Source organism: Bidens hawaiensis, unplaced genomic scaffold (genome assembly GCF_021521415.1).
Source record: "Bidens hawaiensis isolate Kalapana, Puna unplaced genomic scaffold, B.hawaiensis_p1.1 tig00071640_1, whole genome shotgun sequence".
NCBI classification, from domain to species: Eukaryota; Viridiplantae; Streptophyta; class Magnoliopsida; order Asterales; family Asteraceae; genus Bidens; species Bidens hawaiensis.
The window spans coordinates 10424-33487 of record NW_027502530.1 but is presented as its reverse complement, the minus strand read 5'-3'; the positions used below and the strand labels follow the sequence as shown (position 1 = coordinate 33487).

The window sequence follows — 23064 nt, the reverse complement described above, 5'->3', positions numbered from 1 at the left end:
AACTTGTAAGGCCCCAAACCCCGGGAACCCCACAATTGGTATTCATTCAAAACACCCATAAAAATAATTAAACTTAAAAACAATTCATTTCATTAAAATAAGCATCACAGAGTATAATTTGGCGGAAAACGTAAATAAGTAAAAAAGTTCCCAAAACCCAGGAATTTTGCCCAAAACCAACATAATATTCTTTAAGAAAAATTTTTAAAAATAAATGTTTAATAATAAAATCTTCAAATCTCGTATGCCCTTCACCGTCCAAGTAGGTTCGTGCACGTCCAAGCGATAAAGCTGAGTGAGTTCAAGTTTTAAATAAGTAACAAAAGTCTTAATAATCATTCCAACGGTTTTAAAACTGTAACCGGAAATACATCAGTTAGGTCATCACATTTAATAAATAATCATCCTTATGTATGAACATCTCTATACGTGCATTCATATATATATATATATAGATATATATATATATAACATTCAATAATAACATTCAGGGCCGAGAAAACGTACAACCCAAACACGTAACATTCAGCGCATGCAAACACAAAGTAGGCGAGTAGTCGAGACGACTACAACATTCACCAAATATTGGCCAATCTATAATATATATATACATACACACATTCTTTAACATTCCAAGGCCTACCAATACTAGCAAGCCTATGTAAAATCGTTTAAAACATTTCATCAAGCAAAATCGCTTAGGTGTGCATGCTAGCCCAAATCTTAAAAAGAGATAAACGGGGCATCAAGAACTCACCTGACACAAGACGCGGATTCACCACGAGCTAGAGAATCCCTAAGAAATCCCAAAAATCAAACACCTGTTGGTTTACATTCAATCAATACTAATGACATCAAGATGACTCGTTTATCCTACGAGACGTTCTAACATGGTTCGAGTTACCTAAACCCTCGACCTCATCAAACTTAATCACAACAGCCCCCGAGGTCTGACATTCACCAAAACGACCCTTAGGTACTCCCGGGAATAAAGAATTCCCAATTTGCCCCCGGGAGCAGTAGTTGACACTAACACGCGCGTTTAGGAGTCGTTTAGGCCGTTAACATCCAACTCAGCCCCGAGTGGACCCATTATGATAAAATCACAGCCAACAAGTCCACACGACGCCACACGAGTCAAATGGGTCGGTAACCCGCAAGTACACGCACCAACTATTCAATAAACACAATTGCGCGTTGTACCGACCCGTTGGAGTAATCGACAACCAATTTAGCCCCATGACTTATAAAAATGAATTTTGAACAGCCTGTACATCAAACCAAGTGTCCCCGAGCCGAATTGGTCGTTAATCACTTCAACCCTCGCGTTAAACGCGCCAAACTACAATTCTAGACAACCGAACATAACAATCAAACTACAACTAGTTGATCAACTTAACGAATACCTATGAACATGATATTTAAGTATGATATGCGGGACATACCTAGGAATATTGTGGTGCAAAAACTCACTTCAAACAGCCCCGACAAGAACACAATAGAACATCCAACGGTTAAGTCTAAAACGAACTTATCGATCAATAACAAGTAAAACATGCAGATTTTAGCATGCGAAGATGGATTTAATTATATAGGATAACCTTTGAAATAAATTATTAAATTTTTACCAGACTTTAGTAAATGACTTAGGTTTATAAAAATATTTTTATAATATTTTTCTAGTGGACACAAAATTCATAAAAATTCCTCCAACACAGAAAGGTATGTGCAGCTATTTAAGTGCGCAACAAAATGGTTTTATTTTTATAAAAATCATTACCCAGCCAAATTAAATGATTCCAATTGGGTTTGGTTCCTAACTAAAACTACTAACTTCCAGAAGTGTAACCAACCAATTTGGACCTGTCGAAAAAGACATATGACATCGGGAAGACAGACCAGAATCCGTCATCCCGCATCAGCTTTGACACTCGATTTTATACATTCATAAAAATCATTCAAATCTCGTCCAAATATTACGTATTAAACCTTTCTGGAAACTAGACTCAAAGTAGACATCATGGAATCAAGAATCGATCAAAAACAATGGATTATCATTGCGTTATAGACCCTACAATAAACGTATACGAATCTGTCAGCAAACTGATATCATCAAAACTCAACCTTAACGACCAATAAGCGCGTTAATATGATCAATTAAGGTGTAAAAGACATGGGGAATTATAAAACCGACCTTGAATTGAAGTTTTTACGGATCAAACTTGGCTGGACAGAAGAATTTCGAGCAGGGGGGGGGTCTCTCTTCCAATCGGCCGCTAGAAAGGGTTTTAGGGTTAGGTTAATTGTTTTATGATATAATAAAAATAGTTACATCCAAGTCCCTCCAAATTGAAGTGTAAGGCAAAATGGAAGGAAAAATTAAGTTCTTTAACGTACCGGGATGACGTAAAGGCTTCCGAGAAACGTCGGTTAAGTCCCGAGAGTTATACATACTTTACACGCGCTAAATCATTAAACCGGAAGTTGACGGGTGTTACACTTAAAGCCGGGGTGTTACATGATGGGTGTTGACATAGGTGGTTGAAGTACTTCGGGAACCACTCCGTATTTTTCTACTTCACCCAACCATTCAACTAAAACAAAATATGGAAAACCTATTTTAGCCATGTATCACCGTGAATTCGGTTATAAATTAAAGATGCGATCGTCATATAACCACGATTGATACAATGAGGGTAGTATATTCGTGAACGTTTGGTGTGATACTCTTTGGCTTAACAAGTTTCACACTCACACCTCACCCTCCAAAAAGGCAACCAGGTCTCACGGCTGATTGAGATTTATGTTCATTGCACTTCCTTAGGCTCGCAAGCCTTAGTGTCAACGGATCGATATACAGGTGTGTCCCCTGACAGTTATTATGTATCCATTACATGAATGATCATCAATGAGAGGGGAGGTAAAAGGTGGGAATTCTTAAGGAATTTCTCGATTTAAAATCATCCTAAAATTTTGAAAAATGATTTTGAGGCATAGCCTCAGAAAAAGTGTGTGCTTTCGTGTACAATTGTATATGATAAACAATTTAAATAAGTTAAGCTATGTACAAAAATTTAAACAAGTAGGGTGCACGCATAGAAACACGTATAGGGACCCTAAGCATGCTACTAGGCCGTTACATCTAACCACCTATCTTATAGCCTTCGGATCTGATACCAATCTGTCACACCCCAACCTAAGGCGGTATATGTTGGGGCGCGACATAATTGTATCATAGCTCAAAAGACACTAAAGTAAATACACGTGTCAATATTTAAATTATTTATTTCATATAATTCAAGTACGCAAAACACACAAACATTGTCTCAAATTAAATATCATTACAACTTCAATAAATAAGAACAAAATCCGTCTTTATTACTCATGCAACCTAAAGTCCAATCTACTATTTAATCTCTTGCTTCATCCAATATAGCTACATGCGTCATGCGTGAAAATATATAGTTTGTCAACATAAAGTTGAGCAAGTAATCACGGTTTTGAATATATATAATATTGAAAATGACAATTCCTTGCGATAAATATGAACTACTACAACTAGCATAACAATAAATATAAAAATTGTCTTTTCACTCGAATCACGTAGATAACGAGCTACTCCGACGGCGTATGATCATACTAATGAGGATGAGGATGAGGATGAGGATGAGGATGAGATACCAACCACCAAAACATAAAATAAGCACATAGTCACATTACACATATAACTAATTGAGCAATATCATAAAACTCAAATAATGGAATTATAGCGAAATAAAATGATTGAGTTGTGAACGCATAACGCCCCAAAATGTAAAATGGTAATAAGGGAGATGTGAATTACTTACCTATAGGTGGAATAACTGTTGATATGATGATAAAATTAGGATGACAACGATTGCACTCCTCTAGGTACGTCAACAAAATGGCCTAATTGTTAACGATATATTAATTAATTATATACGAAATAATTATAATAACACGACTTATGACGTATTTGGGATTCTATGGGGGGTTCAAGTAAAATTTTAATTTATATATTATTAGTTTAACTATCATAATTACTATGGTTATTATTATTATTATTAGCATTTATTATTATTAAGTTTATTTAAGATTTACAAATAAAAGAGAATATAATATATGTATATTATAGACTTACGAATATTTGGTTCAATATATGTATATTATAGACATACGTATATTATAGACTTACAAATATTATTATTAAGTTAATATTATTATTAAGTTAATGTAAGATTTAGGTCACATACCATAATGGTATTTCTCTTATTATTATTATTATTATTATTATTAGCTTTTATATAGCTGTTAAACTGTGATCTTATTATTGTTATTAATATATTATAATTAGTAGTAGTTTTTATATAACTGTTAAACTTTGATTTCCTTTATTTTGCTTCATACACATGTACTTAAAGCCGAGGGTCTCTCTGGAAGCCACCTCTTTATTCTTTTGGATAGAGGTACGGTGTGCCTACATCCCACCCTCCCCATACCCTACTTATAGCTTTGCTGTCGGTGGGATTTTACTGGGCATGATTGATTGATATATTAATTGAAGATTTACGAATAAAGTTCGGTTCAACGAGTGATCCTAATCCAATAGCAATATCCGAATAAGAGAAATCCCTAAACTAAAAGTAACTGATGCAGAAACTATATATATTATTACCATTTAGACTTCAATTTACTTTAACGATCGTACGAAAATTCTTGAAATGTTTATATGTAAAACAATATTGTATGCTATTTATAACAAGAATTAATGACATAATTTATAAATTATTTTGAAAGACCCGATAATTTCAAAAGATCCGCAAAATTTTTATTAATAAACAAAAGACATAATTTTGTTCAAGTTCCTTATTATTCACATACGATTTGTTCATTAAAGTCTTATTATATTCGTTCATATTTATAAGACTTACACTTTAAAATAATAATGATATTAATAATTATCTAATATTTAAATGTTAGAGCAGAACCAAGTTTGGTTAGCTATTTACCAAAAATAAAATAAATAAAATATAATATTTAATTGAAAGAAACTCATACCACTACATACAATATAATACGGTTATGGATAAATAATTTTTGCATTTTGGTTAATAGTGACCTGAAACAGAGGGAATATGTTTTCAAGAAAATAGGCTCTGGTTAATTCCGAGAACGCACACCAAATTGAAGTTTCAAAATTTGGTTTTAGTGTTTTCAATTTAAAAAAAATAATAAATAAAAATAGAAAAATAAACGTAAGTTTTCATTCCGAAAAGTAGAGACGAGGAGAACTAATATGATAATTACCTCGAGCAGTGGTCTAATCGACGACTTAAACGGTTTGGCCGGAGTTCACTTGTGGCAGCGGAGACGTAATAACAGTATGGATCGATGAGTTGAGGGATAAGAGAGCGCGGGGTGTGATTAAACAGGGGGATCACACACACACATATATATATATATATATATATATATATAAATAAGGAAACAAAAGTAAAAAAATAAAGATATATATATATATATATAATTTTGAACGGCTCCAGGTTTTCAGGTTTGAAATTTGACGAATGTTACAGATAACGATAGTTATTTTAGACAAGAATCAGTTCATTTTACCATCTGGAAAATTAAAAGGTTTTATAGGATCAGTTCGATTCCTAATTGCTATGAGTGACGAAGATTCACCTCAAGCAACAATGAAGGAAGATTCTGAGTCATATGACACTGATTTTTGAAAACCCACCAATTGTAGTTACTCCAAGTGAGAACATAAATGGAGCATAACCAAGTAGGTCTAAGGAACCAGCAGTGCCAACAGAAGAAGAAATAATGACCTACAAAACCTATTCAGAAGTATATCCACATGAATAAAAAATACTTCAACTACCCAACAATTCAAGATCCCTACTTTTACTATGCTTATGGTGAGCATACGCTCATAAAAAGGCACAGATGAAGAAGTTATCTAATGTTTGTAACATTCGTTAATTTCCAAACCATAAACCCAACCCGTTTAAATTTTGTTCAAATCCTCGTATTTAATAAATTGACGAACTATTGTTCGGATTTTGGCTAATGTTTTTATCTCCATAACCAATTTCGCGTGTTAACGGATCACTCGAACTATCAATTATGCATTTTAACCCCTACAATTAGCTTTTGCAACTCTAGACCTACAATCAAACCTTAGGAACGAGTTTGTAATTGTTCCAAAACTCCTCCCTCTTTCTCTCCTCTCTCCTCGTCAACCCCCTCCCCCTTTTCCTTTCTCATCTTTCTTTAACCCCCAATTATAGATTGGATAGACAAATTAACTTGCCAATCAATCTCAATGTAATTTGCATTGTAAGCTCGCGCCATTTGCCTTTAATCTCACTAATTAACGTAAATGATTTTGATCAATCTATATTAAGCATGATGCAGATGTTTAGACATGGTAACCCTATTAATATAACGTCTTTGCTTTGATTAAACAATCCCACACCATCTCTGGCATTGCACAAACTGTTCCCCCTTATCAATTTTACTCCACCAGCCGTCGTTAATCCAATCATCGAATAAAAACTCAATTGTTAAGGATCAAGATTCATATATACATTAAAGTGTGACATCGAATGTAACTCAACCTGATGTTTAGAAACTGGTATGGTCTTTCTATTCTCAGACCCGAGATTCATATTAGAAATCACATTTACTAAAGATTATTCTTTGACATTGGCTTAACATTTCTCCATAAATGGAGGTTATGAGGGCAATGAATAAATCTGATGTTAAGTGAGAGTTGTATGTAGTAGATGGCATTATGTTCTCTTGCTTATGTGAGAGTTTGGCATTATGTTCCATGTTGATTCATACCGGTGTAAACACATTGGCACGCTTAGAGAGGGGGGGGGGGGGGGGGGAAGCGGGGAACATTGATGCAAATTTATAATCTTGTAAATATGTCGTAATTGTTGTTTTGTATTCCTTGTTTGCCCGCTCTCATGAGGGTGTTTTTATAAAATTTGCTTTTTCGAATAAAGAAAAATGAAAAAAAAAATAAAGGAAAATAGTTAGCTAAAAGTCTAAAAACGTAACATAAAATTTGGTGAGAATTCGTTAGTTGACTTTGAAAAGTGGTGGGATATAATGTTTGTGATGTTAGGTAGTAGCATCCAACTGACGACCGTTGGAAAGTTCCTTATGGTTTACTCAAAAGTCGTTATTATAACTTCAACAACATTTGTAGGTTTACAATTCTGGGTTCGAACAATGGTGGAGCCCAAAAACATGGCCCGCGACATTACGACAACGCATTCTTAGAATCAGTCATTGATACCATATGTTCATTTCCAAGAAATAACGTAAATAGTTGAAAAACATGGTTAATTTAGTTGATGTCGGAGTTGTCTCTTTTATTTCAGTTTTGAAAACATTAACTCAATGGTTTTCTTTCCTGTTACTAACTTTACGGCCGTCTTTTGCGCGAAATTTTGTTGGTGATCTATAGGAGTATTTGAAGTATTTATTCTATATTTAAAGTAAAGATTGAAAAAAGGATATTGTTTTTGTTGAAAGCCAGTATAAAGGACGATGACGTTTCCCTTTCAGAAATACTTGTTTATTGAGTAATTATCTAAATAAAATAAAAAGAAGCATGATGCATGCCATAAGATATAAGTTAGATATATAAAACAACTAGTTTGAGACTCGTGTACTACAAGGGTAATTGATGAAAAAAATAATATTTAATTACTAAGCAAAATAAAAAAAATAATACATTATCATGCATTTTAAGAGACAACCGTGGTATAATAGTATTTAAAACAATCTAGATATTAATATATTCAGTTATTTGTATCATTCAAATTAGTATTTAATAGTTATTAACGACAATGAATGATTTTAGAGATTTAATTGGTTTTTAAATTGGAGGATTATTGTAGGAGTGACAAGAAGCAAGACGTTGTAGGTTTTTATTAGAGATTATAGATACAGATTTGAACACGATTTTCCTTCATAGGCTGGATGGAAAATTAGTTATGAAGAATCAATAATGTATATGACCCGTCATGCCTGACGTAATTTACATCTTCCTAATTAAAGGCTAAAATTGAACGTTTTAAGTCCAAAATATGCTATGTCTATTATAAGATTAATATATGTAGGTACACCGAAACTAGTACTATCACCAAGAATCTCTCAAAATCAAGCGAGTCAAACCTTGGTCAAGCTTGCTCGTTTGACCTTTGTTAAAGCTAAAGTCCAAATTCAAATAAATAAATTCAAATATAAAAAAAAAATAAATGCACGCAATATAAAATATATTAATCAGAAATCAAGCAAAAATCTTAAAATCAAGCAGGCTCCCTAGATTCAATTTGGCTTAACCTTTTAACTTATTTGACTATGAGGGCATACATATAGCCTATTCTTTACAAATGATTAAAAGATGAAACTTTATTTTGGCAAAACATATAGGTATGTAAATTATATGTACAATTTATTACCTTGTCTTTATAGAGTAGAAGTCGTATCTGCACTTCGTTTCTTAATCAATGTGATAGATAAGATAACAATGAGTAATGCTTGAAATTTAGCATAAAAGTAATTATTATATGCTTTATAGAATCGTATAATGTATTTTAACACTTGAATTTTCTTAAAATCTAGAATTTTGTATAAAATTACTTTTTCATGTTCTTTATATTATGCATTATCATATAGTATAGACATGTTATAATAAAATTCTAAAAACATGCAAGTCTTTTAAAAATCTTGAAAAGATATAGTGCTAGTTGTCGATCTCTCGTCCATCGGAATCCGCCTCATCCTGATCATGAGCATAGAATCCCATGGGTGCTCTAACATCAAGTCAAGGTCAAGTCCAAATTTGATTTGGAAGAGGTCGTTTATATCATTAAATTAAACAAAGCATGAACGGCAGAACTTAAAAAAAAAAGTACAAGTATTGAAAAAGATATTGGTTAATCACTTTAATTTCACTCCAAACCCATGCATTTGCATGTTTTTTCTCTAAGATCTAAAATTAATCCAAATAAAACAACGTATACATCACCACTCGTGTAAAAAACTGTTAGTCAAGGTCTTATATACAAAATCTTTTCTCTCCTTCACGCATGCATGGATACGTACTTCTTTGTATATCACTAACACCTCATCTCATGATAGTTATACACATGATCAAAACCATCGCAACCCCGGCTGTACACCTCGATAATCTGAGCTCGACCATGGAACCGACACCGTGACTCGAAGAAGTGTCCGATTGAGAGAAAGCTTCCATATTAAAATTAGGGTTTGATCCATAAAGTTGTTGAATTCCTTCAATATCATCAACTTTCAACTCTGTTTTCTTCTGTCTAGGTTTTAAACTAGGGTACATCACTGATTCCTTCACAGAACTATGAGCTAACCCTAACACATGGCCGATTTCATGAGTCGCAACCGATTCCAAATCAATCGCCACCTCGGATTCTCTAACTCAAAGTCCACCGCCCATGTTTCCGCGGCATCAAGGTGGAGTTTTCCACTCTCTGGTGAAAATCCATGTGCTAAAACGCCTAGAACGCCATCGAACGGCTCTCCATCGTCATGATCGCCATTGTAAAACCCTATTTTGATGTCGGAAAACCCGTAATCTTCGGTTTCCGTGAAGGTCAAAGGAATCACCGCTGACCACCGGGCGAAAGCACTCCTAAAGATGAGTTTTATGTCCGAAATATTTAAATTTGAAGCGATGTAATTAGGGGAAAATGCATATGTGAGGGTTATTGGCATGGCACGTGACCATCTTGGCTTGCCATTGAAGTACTTATAATATTGGATTGCATGGGCATTTAGTGGGGGTGGCGTGTCCCGCACACCACATCTTGGTAATGTCATTTGAGAGATTGTTTCCGAGTAGAGTTTTCCGGTGACGGAGAGGCCGAGTTTCTGTTGGTATCGGGTTATCGCAACCTCGAATTGGTCATTGAATTCATCGCTATAATTCGTGTCGGATATTTGAAGGTATCCGAAACGTTGCATGTATTTCTTGAGCTCGGATTTGCCGCTGACATGGCTGCCTCTACCGGCATCGAGAAATTTTTTGAAGTTTCTCCAGGTGGAATTGTGGTGGTTTACGGTGGAGATCGTGGTGGTTGCCGGGGAAGTTGTTCTGGCCTGTAAACATGTGGGATAGATATAGAAGAGTAATACAAGAAATAATGAGATGTGCATAGTGGGCTTGGAGACAAGAAAGTGTGAAATTTGGACTATATAGGAATGATGACATGTTTGTTAGGAGGTCTTGTGCATTACGTAACAAGATGTAGAATATTCAGTAATTTGGAAAGTGTAATATTTTTTCATTTAATATCATAAGTGTAAATTAATCAAATACCAAGGTGAGTTAAAGAAACTATTAATTAAGTATTAGACCTAACACGGTGTTCCCGAATTTTATTTAAAGAATGAGAGGGAAGGAAAATGAGGGATGGAAAAAACATGTTGTGTTCTCGAGTATCATTTAAGAAAGGAAATATAAAAGGGTTGTTCCCGAGTTTCATTAAAAGAAAGAAAAGGAGAGGAGGGAAGAGAAAATGATGAGTAAATTAAGTGAATTTATATCTTTTCAATTTGAAAGGAAAATAAATTAAAGAGAATGAGTGGATGTCAAAAGAAAAGATAAGAAGAGAAAACTTTCTTTTCCTTACTTTTCTTTTCATAAATGAACTCGGAAACACAGTGTAAGGGTGGTAATCTTGACTCAACCCATTTCAAATAGATCTATTTGGGTTGTTTTAAAAATCATATAGGTTGGTTTGGGTAATAAATTTTAACTAAATGGGTCAAAATTGGTCATTTGAAATTCCACTTTCTTATTTTTAGGTCGATGTGGGTTAGTGTCTTAAGGAAAAGTGGCAGGCTCGGGTTAAAATGGGTTTTGGATTGAAACGAGTTCGGTTTAGGTTTTGGCTCGGATTAGGTTTCGAGCCGACACGAGTTTTCGCACTAGACGTGTTGGGTTTCGGTTTCCGTTGTTTCTTTTTGGTCGGTTTTGGGAGAACTGGACGGGTTATGTAACATTTCGGGTTTTACTGTTGTCGTATCGGTTTCATTTTATCTTGTTACGAACTTTATTCGGATCCTAAACCATAATGATGCTTTGTATTTATGAATGATCAAGTTTTCATATGTTCAATTTAAGTCCCTCATGTTTTATATAGTGTTTATTCTCAATTATCTCAACAAAAGTTAATTAAATGATCAAGATACAAACTTAAGGGACTAAAGTTGTCAATTTGTGAAATCTGCCTCTTGGACACTCGGGCGCCGCGCGGTGGCTAGCCCACCTGTTGGTTGCACAGTGCAGTGGCCTAGCTGGGAAGAATCCTAGTTCGTTTATTAGCTCGTTTATGGTATAAAATCAAGTATTTTATGCACGTTTGAGTAGATTAAGGACCAAGTAAACGTAATATAGTCAAAATACAAGTCCTAGTTCGTTTCTTTCTGTCCAAGAACAAATCTCTGTGTTTATTTCGTTGATTTTATCATTAAAATCATATTTACATGCTTAAATGGGCAAAATCCCATAATTAGTTCGTTTATGCTTTTTTCTATATAAACTAACCTCATTCACCTGCCACAAAATCTTACATAAACCCTAACAAGCAGCCCTCAGCCGTCATTAACCTCTGCCATATCATATTCACTCGTTTTTGGGTGTCTTTTTGAAGAACAGTTCATAAGTCGGTTGACTTTGCAAGTCTAAGGACTTTTGACTTGATATATCTCTTTGTTCGTTCACTTTCCGGGTAAGTTGTAAACTGAGTTTTCATTCATAAACATTCCCTAGTCGATAACCTTCAATCAATTTCTGATATTGAAGGGTATTAACTGGTCAATTGCTTTAAAACCCGATAAAGGGTAAAACAGTCAACAACTTTGACTTATCGTATTCTCACACTTCTGGTCGGAGTCAATGTTCGGTCCAGAAAACTTTTATTCTCGTAACGAAATTTTAAGGCTACTGACCAAAACCCGAATTCCGAATCGCTGATCGGATTCTGGTCAGTACCAGTTCACTTAAATCATAAAACAAACATAACTTGAATTCTAAACGTCCGTTTGGATTGATTCCAGCGGCAACGAGTTCGTTTTTACTTATACTATCATATCCTAAAATCTCAGATTCTGATTTGTTCATATCGTTTGACATGTAGTGGACGACTCGTTTATTCCATAGCTCGTTTAATCGCATTTACTAATCACTTATCATTGATCTAAGGCGAATTTGATCATTCCCCTTTTATTACACTGTTTTCAATCGTTTTGGGGACATATATGCGTATTTACCCATATTTTCTGTCCTATATATATATACACAAACTCGCAAACATAATCATTGTGTGAATATCAGTTGAATGCTATTTGTTAATTGCTACATGTTTAATTGTTTACTGGACAACATTTGGAGATGTTCAACTTATCCACTTTGTATAGGGTTCTCATTAGTATGATCATACGACCGTCTTAGTAACCGGAGCCCGATTCGCTTGGCGAAGGTAAGCCGACAATTTTTAATCATTGTAATCAATGCCCGATTCGCTTGACAATGATTCATTGGCACACTAGTACAACTTGATTTGGTTTGTTAAGGTTTGATTGATTATTACCCCATAGATTGGTTTGCGCATTTAACACTTATCATTTTTTATTCATTTGTTATATAACTATTTGTTGTGTCAAAATTGGTGATCATCTCACTCAACATGTGTTGTAGACAAACTCCATTTTCTACGTATATGCAGGTAGCTTGTTATTGAAGATTGAAGTTGGACACTTAGACAAGACCTTAGGATATAAATAAGACAATCATTATTTGAGTTTCCATTCATGTATTTAAATTGTTCTTTATATTTGAATATTGTGTGTAATCTTGTCATAAAATAATTAATTAGATATTGTCACCTTTTATGTATGATAGTATCTTTGAGCTGTGATCAATCGGATCACCCCCCGGCATTTCCGCCTTAGGTTGGAGTGTGACAGATTGGTATCAGAGCCGCAGGTTATAAGATAGGTCGTTAGAAATGGTCATAGACATATGATAGGAACCTTGTACGTGCGTATCTAAACTGCCTTATGTACTATTTAATTGTTTACAACTTAATTAGATTAATTATTTTGTTGTATTTTATCTTATATATTTATTGCACACACACACAAATTCCGAGGCTATGCCTCACATTCAAAATATTTTTCTAAATCTTTTATTTTGGTAGATTATCTTTTATTTTGGGAAATTCCTTAAGAATTCTCGTGTTTTGTTTTTTCTCCTTCACCTTGAAGCATGGGGGTATGACGAAATTCGTACAACCATGACTTTAAGTGGTACCCATAAATCGGCTAAACGGTTGCGTGGTAAACATAACCGGCTAAACCGTTATACTTCCAAATTTTGTTTTTAAATTATTTTAAATGCTTAGTTGGGTGACCAATCCATGGAAATCCATGGGCACTCCAACTATCCATTTCTTAAACCATTTTCGATTTGATTTTTGGGTTGGAACGTGTCGTCCGGGGTGGTTCCCGAAATACACCAACTACTCATATTTGATTCATTGATTCGATATTTAGTTGGGTCGGTTAAATGCCATGTAACGCTCATGGTCCGAACAACTCCATTGATTTGATAATTCGTTAATTAGTTGGGTCAGTTAAATGCCATGTACACGCTCTTGGGCTGACTAACTCAATTGTTTATTCCTCGTTATTTGAAATTGGGCCAACAAATTGCCATGGAACGCTCATGGGAGGTCAATTCACAAACTATATGTTGCTTTATTTAGTTGGGCCATTCAAATTGCATTGGAAAGCTCATGGGAGGTCAACTCGTTTAATATGTTTGGTTATTAATTTTATTCTTGAAAAATTTTATAAACATTGTTCATATGGTTTAATGTTTCAAACTTATACACATTATTTTGAATTCCGACTCGTCCTCAAGTCATCACTTGCAAAATTCTATTACGCTTCTCTATTGTTCCACATTGACTCGTTTCCACAACTTACCCATCATCTTATAAAGCTTCATCTTTGGTCCTCATAGAATGTCTTTTCTAGGAATCAATCATCGTAATCAACGTCGTTCGTTTGCTACTCGTGATTGTTTTTTGACTACTAGAATCGACGAGGATTTTACTGCTGTATTCCGTTAACCGACCAACCGTCAACCTCGACAAAACTAAAATACCTCGAACAATAAATCTTATAATAACTTATATCTGTTATAATGTTAATTAAATTATCTACTCTCATTTATTTCCTCAAACTATAAACTACCAAGTGAACTTAAATCCGCACCCTCAATTTTAACTATAAAATATTTTATTACTACTTATCTTTCCTCAACCTCATGCTAGTTTTCACAACTTACTTCCCATTATATAAGTCTTTATTATTAAAATTTAATTATTATAACTTTTATTATTATTAAAACTGAATTTTTAATTATTAAAATTTTTAATTTTTATTATTAAATTAAATCTTCTATTAATTAAACTTTTACCATTAAAATTGACTTTTTGATTTAATCTCCAACCCCCTACTTGATTTATGAAACACCTTGAAAATTTTGAGCGTTTTAAATGATAAATTCGTAGTTGTTTAAATAATCATGGTGGTTCATGCATTTCTAGCCTCGCGTTTATCTTATTTTATTATATTATTTCACATCTTATTTTTGGTATCCCAATTAATTTTAAATTTGTTATTTACTTGAATTTCCCATTATCAATAATTCAACTTATATATTTCCTAATATTTATAACGATTTTGTGAAAAATGAAAAGGAAAAAAAAATCCACGAATTTCCAATTTAATCTAATTTAATATCTTCAATTACTCACTATTTTTTATCTGATTTAAAAAAAAAATTAATTGGAATAGGACTATCTCGATGATTCGGGAATATCCGCTTCCCAATTTAATCTATTAACAATTTAATTCCGTATATTTTCGCATTATCATTAATATTTAAATTATTAATTACTAACTATTATAATACTTTAAGAATATCTTAATCGAATTAATCTCATCTCAAAATCACAAACTTGAAAAACTATAACTTTATATTAACATCTCTTTAAATCTTATAGGTTCTCAACTAATTAAACTCGACTCACCAGAATCTTCGTTTAAATTTATACTCTCGATCTTAAAAATTGTTATGAATTAAACTTTTGCGCATATTATCTCATGAATCATGTTCCTTTATCTATCACGGTTAACTTCATATTCTATTCTTAGCTTACTCTCGATCATCATAATTCATTTCAAATGTCTGCTTCAAGAAATCCACTACAATCTCCAAAATTTGTAACTTTCCTAATCAAAGTATATAATAGAAATCACCTGGTTTTATTAATCAAACCCGAACATTTAATAAGTATCTATTGAATTTATATCTAAAGTTATCAAAACGTTTATTTCTTTCAAAATAATGGTTTTAAATGTGTTATAACCCACGTGATGGAACGAGTTATGCGGACCATCCGACGATAAGAGTAATTATGGTCTGGAACATAATTATTCAAGTCCTCGCATGGAAATCATAATACGTACAATTGTGTGTCATGATTTAGAACCTAAGGTAGCTTGGGTAACGGTACGAATGATGAGATGATAAGGACATGGTGGATACTCCGCTGGTACATCCTATATATAAGTGCCCTTATCGGATTGACATTTGAAGTGTTGCTTCGGTTATTACAAGTTCTATGTTACGATATTTTTATTAAAAGTTTAATTATTTTCAAAATGATGATGTTTTGGTTTCCTTAATTTCGGGACGAAATTCCCTAAAGTAGGGGAGACTGTAACATTTCGGATTTTACCGTTGTCGTATCGGTTTCATTTTATCATGTTATGAACTTTATTCGGATCCAAAACCATAATGATGCTTTATATTTATGAATGATCAAGTTTTCATATGTTCAATTTAAGTCCCTCATGTTTTATATAGTGCTTATTCTCAATTATCTCAACAAAAGTTCATTAAATGATTAAGATACAAATTTAAGGGACTAAAGTTGACAATTTGTGAAACCTGCCTCTTGGACACCCGGGGCGCCGCGCGGTGGCCTAGCTGGGCAGAATCCTCATTCGTTTTCGTTTATTAGCTTGTTTATGGTATAAAATCAAGTATTTTAGGCAAGTTTAAGTAGGTTAAGAACCAAGTAAATGTATTATAGTCAAAATACAAGTCATAGTTCGTTTCTTTCTTCCCAAGAACGAATCTCTGTGTTTATTTCGTTCACTTTATCATTAAAATCATATTTGCTTGCTTAAACGGGCCAAAAGCCCATAATTAGTTCTCTTATGCTTTTTCTATATAAACTAACCTCATTCACCTGCCAAAAAACCTTACATAAACCATAACAAGCAGCCCTCAGCCGTCATTAATCTCTGCCATCTCATATTCTCTCGGTTTTTGGTGTCTTGTTGAAGAACCGTTCATAAGCCGGTTGACTTTGCAAGTCTAAGGTCCTTTGACTTGATATATCTCCTTGTTCGTTCACTTTTCGGGTAAGTTGTAAACTGAGTTTTCATTCATAAACATTCCCTAGTCGATAACCTTCAATCAATTTCTGAGATTGAAGGGTATGGACTGGTCAATTGCTTTAAAACCCGATAAAGGGTAAAACAGTCAACAACTCTGACTTATCATTTTCACACACTTCTAGTCTGAGTCAATTGCTTTAATGCTACTGACCAAAACCCGACTTCCAACTCGCTGATCGGATTCTGGTCAGTACCAGCTCGCTTAATTCTTAAAACAAACATAACTTGAATTCTAAACGTCCGTTGGGATTTATTCTAGAGGCAAAGATTTTGTTTTTACTTATGTTATTATATCCTAAAATCTTAGATTATGATTTGTTCATATCGTTTATCCTGTAGTGGATGACTCGCTTACTCCATAGCTCGTTTAATCGCATTTACTAATCACTTATCATTGATCTAAGGTGAGTTTGATCATTCCCCTTTTATTACATTGTTTTCAAACGTTTTGGGGACATATGCGTAGTTACTCATATTTTATATCCTATATATATTCAAAACTCGCAAACATAATCATTGTGTGAATATCAGTTGAATGCTATTTGCTAATTGCTACCTGTTTAATTATTTACTTGACAATCTTCGGGGAGGTCTAACATATCCCCTTTTTATAAGGTTCTCATTAGTATGATCATACGACCATCTTAGTAACCGGAGCCCGATTCGCTTGGCGAAGGTAAACCGACAATTTTAGTCGTTGTAATCAATGCCCGATTCGCTTGGCAACGATTCATTGGCACACTAGTACAACTTGATTTGGTTTGTTACGGTTTGATTGATTATTACCACATAGATTGGTTTGCGCATTTAACAATTATCATTTATTATTTATTTGTTATATAACTATTTGTTGTGTCAAAATTGGTGATCATCTCACTCAACATGTGTTGGTGACAAACTCCATTTTCTACGCATATGCAGGTAGCTTGTTATTGAAGATTGAAGTTGGACACTTAGATAAGACCTTAGGATATAAATAAGATAATCATTATTTGAGTTTCCATTCATGTATTTAAATTGTTTGTTATATTTGAATATTGTGTGTAATCTTGTCATAAAATAATTAATTAGATATTGTCACCTTTTATGTATGATAGTATCTTTGAGCTGTGAGCAATCGGATCACGCCCCGGTATTTCCGCCTTAGGTTGGGGTGTGACATGTTGGGTTTCGGTTCCTTTTGTTTGTTTTTGGTCGGTTTCGAATTCGTTTTCGGTTTTTTGTTTCGTTTTCTTCGAATTTTGAGTTTCAGATCATTTCTCTGTTTTTTTTAACTTGTAGGTCCCGAGTATGGATCTAACAACTATTCTTGGATCAATCTAACTTAGTGCTTAGCGAAAACCACACTAGGTACCTTAGATCTCGGATGGACAAGAGCTTGAGAGAGAGAGAACTAGAGTTGTTGGATGGACAAGATGATTATAAAAAAGCTTGTTTGTTGCATGACCATGCCTCCTATTTATAGGGAGAGCATGGCATGCAACCATTTTATTCTAAATAGCCCAATGAGCTTTGTTTACAATGGCCTTGGGCCCAATATAAGATAATTAATAAAGACGATAACATACATAACATAAACAATACAAAAGACTAAACATATACAAAATTTGGCCCAAAAATCACCCTCTAGTCTTTAGTATTGTTGCTCGTCTTCGTCTCTAGTCGGTGTAGTACTCCAGAGCACCGTTTTCAGGTAGTGGAAGTTTAACAACTTTTCGAACAAATTTGTTAAAGGCTTCAACTATCTTATCGGTATTCTGTTTCCCGATATCCTCCAGAGTGGGCAAAAGGGAGTTGTACAGCTTCAAGATATCTTCTTTGCTTTGCCCCATCAACTCGTGCTCATCAAACACATGCAGTGGATGCATGTTTTTGTAGTGTATGACGGCTTCGCCCGTTTCATTATCAAGTTCCCAGCAACTGAAGTCGTAGAGGAGATTTGGCTCGAATGGCTCTCCATGATAAACAGTACGACCTTTTTTGGGCATTTCATATCTCTATGCAATTCGCCGTTTGCCCGTTGCTGGATCTCTCTCCGTCAGATGCTTATATTTCCGACCATTATTTAAGTGGAAGTTGGCGTAGTGGCACTTTGGTTCTCGATCTGCGTGGCACTTGAACCAACCATCCAGCTTCTTTTCACCCACACCATCACCTAAGGCCTGTCTGAAGTAGTTTATGTCGATCTCGTGCAGAGTATGCATCTCAGTTGAGTGCATGTAGGTGAGGTCCACGTTCACCCTTCGCAACGCCCGTGAATCACTATTCACGTGGTATTTGACATACGTGATAAGAGCATCATCGTGATATATGGGTAGTTGCGGCAACGTGCACTTGCATGACTCATCACACAGTGCCACGTTTTCTTTCTTGTTTTGGGCACCTGTGTGGAGTCTACTGCCAGGGCGATCACGGGTTCAGCCTCAGGAGCGGAGCAGGATCTCTAACTTTGTCTAGAGGAGTGTCTGGACGAGGTGAGTAGTTGATTCCGTCGTCCTCCTCTGAGATCCCTTCCTTTCTGGAGATGAGATGATCCCTACAAATTCACCTGCATCAAATAACTCGTTAAAGACATCCTCTAGGGCAGCATCTCGATCCCTCACTCCTTTAGAAGCCTCGGTAGCATAGGGGTCTTCAAGTGGTTCATCATCGCGTGGATACATTTATGTGTCCGCTCCACTACCACCTCCTGCTCCAGCACCGCCAGTTCCTCCATTTCCACCATCTCCTTCATCATCGTCGTCTTTATCAAAACTATCGTGCACATTCTCCTCGTCATCTTCCTCCTCCTCAGCCTCGGTCCTAGCCGCAGATTCTCCAGCATACAGAAGGATTGGATCGGTACCTCCAGCACTTGAAGCAATACAAGCATATGGTATAAGTATTCCCACGGTCGCTTCTACTTTTGAGGCCACCCCACCTCAACACCAAAAGCAACATTCGGGCCAGCAGATGGTTGCTGTCCTTGAGTGTGCTTTTCTCCTACCGAACCAACATCGAATTAAGACGGTCGTCGAGCATGATGAAGTCATCATTACGCATTCCGATTAGCTCTGAGGCCGCTTGATACTTGCTCTCCATCTCTTCATTTATCTTAAGCTGCAACTCATTTAGACGGTCTTGGGCGGCAAGTTTTGTCTTCAGGGCCTCAATCTCGGTCTGAAACATCATTCTCAGAGATGAGCATACTGATAGATTGAGAGGTACATTGTTGACCCTCCAACATAGTCACACGAGCATTGGTAGCTTCCTTCTCAATAAACCACTTTTCCACTGCCGGCTTCAGATCTGAATCAAGTTTCTTTTGAAGAACGAAGGCAGATGGCAAGGTTTGCTACAAGGTCATCACCCTATCCCCGACCCTTGATCCCTCATCCTGATAAGTAGCGAGTGACAGTGATTGATTGTTGAGCAGTATTTGTTGACTGTCAACTCGCATCTGGAGAGTATCAATCCACCCTCTTTGACTTTCCAACAGAGCCTTGTCTAAGTCCCTTTCCTCATTCAATTTTGCTATTTGCGCAAAAAAAAATCGCTTTCTCCTTCCTAGCCACCACCTCCTTCTATTTCTTTGCCTTCACATACTCCAACAACACTCGTTCTCGTTCAGCACGTTTCGCGTTTGATTCCTCTAGTGAGAGAATCCTATCGAGGATAGGATCGGCGTATATTGGGGACTTCATATATTTCTCGCTTGACAGGGGCCTGGGTGTGAAGAATGTAGGCTTTGAAATGGTAGGGGTGTGTCTAATTGAGTAAGTGGGGTTGTGGTTTGTAGTGTTAAGGTAATGGATTGGGTAGGTAGTGGTGAGGTTATGGTTAGGGGTAAGGTTATTGGTTGGTCTTGAGTAGCGATTTCAGGTTAGGTTGTGGTGGTGGTTTGTGTAGTTTGAGCTGGGGATGAGGTTGTGAATGTTTGTGACCAAAAGGTTGTGGTTCTTAGTGGTGATACTAATGTAGGTGATTTGAAAGGTGAGGAAGTGGGTGGGTCAGATGATATGGGTTAGTTAGGTTGAGTGGTGGTAGTGGTGTGTGAAAATGATTGATGAAAAGTTGATGTTTGGACGGTTTGTGGTGGTGGAATGTGTAATACCTTGAAAATACCCCATCTAGTTTTGGGCTAAAAATGTCAAAATTATAAGTTAAAGGACTAAAAGTGTAAATTCTGAATGTTAAAGGACTGAAAATGAAAAATTTGATTTTTGAGATCCATCGCACTACGTGATGATCTCCTGACTAACTGCATCGCGCTACACGACAGAGAATCATACAATTCAAGAAAAAGGTAGGCGTCGCGCTACGCGACGAAGACACTCAATGGTCTCATCGCGCTACGAGATGACCAGGTTAAGTAACCCGGGACACGTGGCCAACCACGTGTCAACACGTGGCAGCCTTTGGTAAATTGCGGCGTCGCGCTACGCGACGGCCTTGGGGAAAAGGCCATCGCGCTACGCGATGGTCTGCAAAACTCACCTATAAAGGGCAGCTACGGGTTCAAGCCATTTCATCCAATTTTCACCTTAGTTTTCACATAGTTAACCTAGGTAAGCGTGCAAGGGAGTTCTGAGGTGTCGAGGGCTGTTTTTGCGAGGAGACGAGGAGTCGTTACACTGTTTAACGAGCTGTTGATCGTATAAACGAAGAACAAGCCGAACCGCTGCTGATTTCTTAGCTCTTAAGTTCCATCAAACCAATTAAGGTAGGATTAAGGTTAAGTTACTTTACTAGTTACTTTAAATATATAAGATATAGCTTAGTTAAGGGTATAGTCGTTAAAATATAATTATTTTCCAAGTAATGTTTTATAAAGCAAAGATGTTACTTCCACGTGAAGTAATGTTATCAAAACTATTATTTTGACTGGCATGTAGTAACTGGAAGGGGGGGTATCATTAGTAGAGTCTTCTTGCCTAAGGAAAGCAATTTGTACAAATCCCAATCAACCGCGGAATCCGTTTGCTTACCTGGAGAAGTTTGCCAATGTGATATCCTTTATTAGGCTAAAGCATGCTATCCCAAACGTCATATGTAAATTCAAAGTATTTTCATAAAACGACTATAACTATACTAAGGTTAGGTCAAACTTCAAGTCTGCTGATCAGACCTCGAGTCTGCTGAAACTGAATCAGACTTCGAGTCTGCTGATCAGACCTCGAGTCTGCTGAAACTGAAACAGACATAAAGTCTGCTGAATAATACCAATTAGGTACTTATGCAAACCTATTATGATATATAGGTTAATAGCATACTGAAGCCAAGGAGGTTAATATTTCCAACTGATAATATAAGTTGAACACGTTAACCTTTTACTGTCTGAACTGATTTTACTCTTGTAATAGACAGGTTGTTTATTACAAAGAGTCTGATAAATGTTTGCATGAGATATAATCTCTAAAATCGTTATAATACAAAATAGATAATAAAAAGCAACTCAGACCGAATACACATGTGTTTGGATCCAAACATAACTGATAATTGGCATACAAAACCAAGCCAGTCATAACCGGTTCTCCAACAGGGTTATATAGCCTAGGGGAAGGTTGTCTCCGAATAGGGGCTCTATACTCGGGGAACCTTTGAATTGTGTGTGTAGGGATGTGGTACAAATCACGGGAATGGACAGGCATTCCTACTGAGTTTGTGAAACAGAAAACTATGTTTGTATTTAACGACTGTTATAAATGTTTTATCGAGTCAACGTTTCACCAGCATATAGCTGACGTGTTTTTCCACCCTTGCAGGTAATTAGATGACGATAGATGGTATACGAGGATTGGAGTCATAGAAGATCGCTCGAGATGGCTCGTTTTTGAATATTACGAATCCTTGTATTATTAATATCCCGATTTTGTAAAACTGAAACTCGGTTGTTTAATTCCCGAGTAGTTTTGATAATGTAAATTAATATTTTAATATTTAAAGACTTCCGCTAAAATAAACCCGCTACTCTGATATATTTACAAAACAGGTACCAACTGATGGTCACACTCCTAGGCCCTGGATTGGGGTGTGACATAAGGTTTTCAAGCAAGGATTGTAATGGCTGGTCTTGTTGTCTAGTGGTTTTCAAATAGTTTGAAAAACAACCGTTTTCCAATCTCAATGAGTCTTCTTCGTATCATTTTCCTCTAAATCAATTTTTAAGGACGTTTGATCCAAAGCCATCAGCTATTCTATAATAGAGACAATGCGTTTAAAGAATCATTTAAAAGTATACAATTATTACCAACCATCGATCGAAAAATCCCCACACTTTAACACTACTTAAAAGTGTCATAAAACATTTTTGTCTTCTCCATTATTAATTAAGAAGTCAAGCATGAAGTATCTTTAACTTGTAAGAAGCTGTCCAAGTTTTCACCAAAAGCAAATAAGCCAACTACTGCATACAAAAAAGGCAACTTCCATGGTGCCTAAGAAGCTTACTCTCAT

The 23064-nt window shown here is 35.6% G+C and overlaps 1 pseudogene; it reads right to left on the bottom strand.

The window, feature by feature from the left end:
• Positions 1-9178: 9178 nt before the first annotated feature.
• Positions 9179-10242, bottom strand: LOC143605828 (metalloendoproteinase 1-MMP pseudogene; annotated as a pseudogene).
• Positions 10243-23064: the final 12822 nt, after the last annotated feature.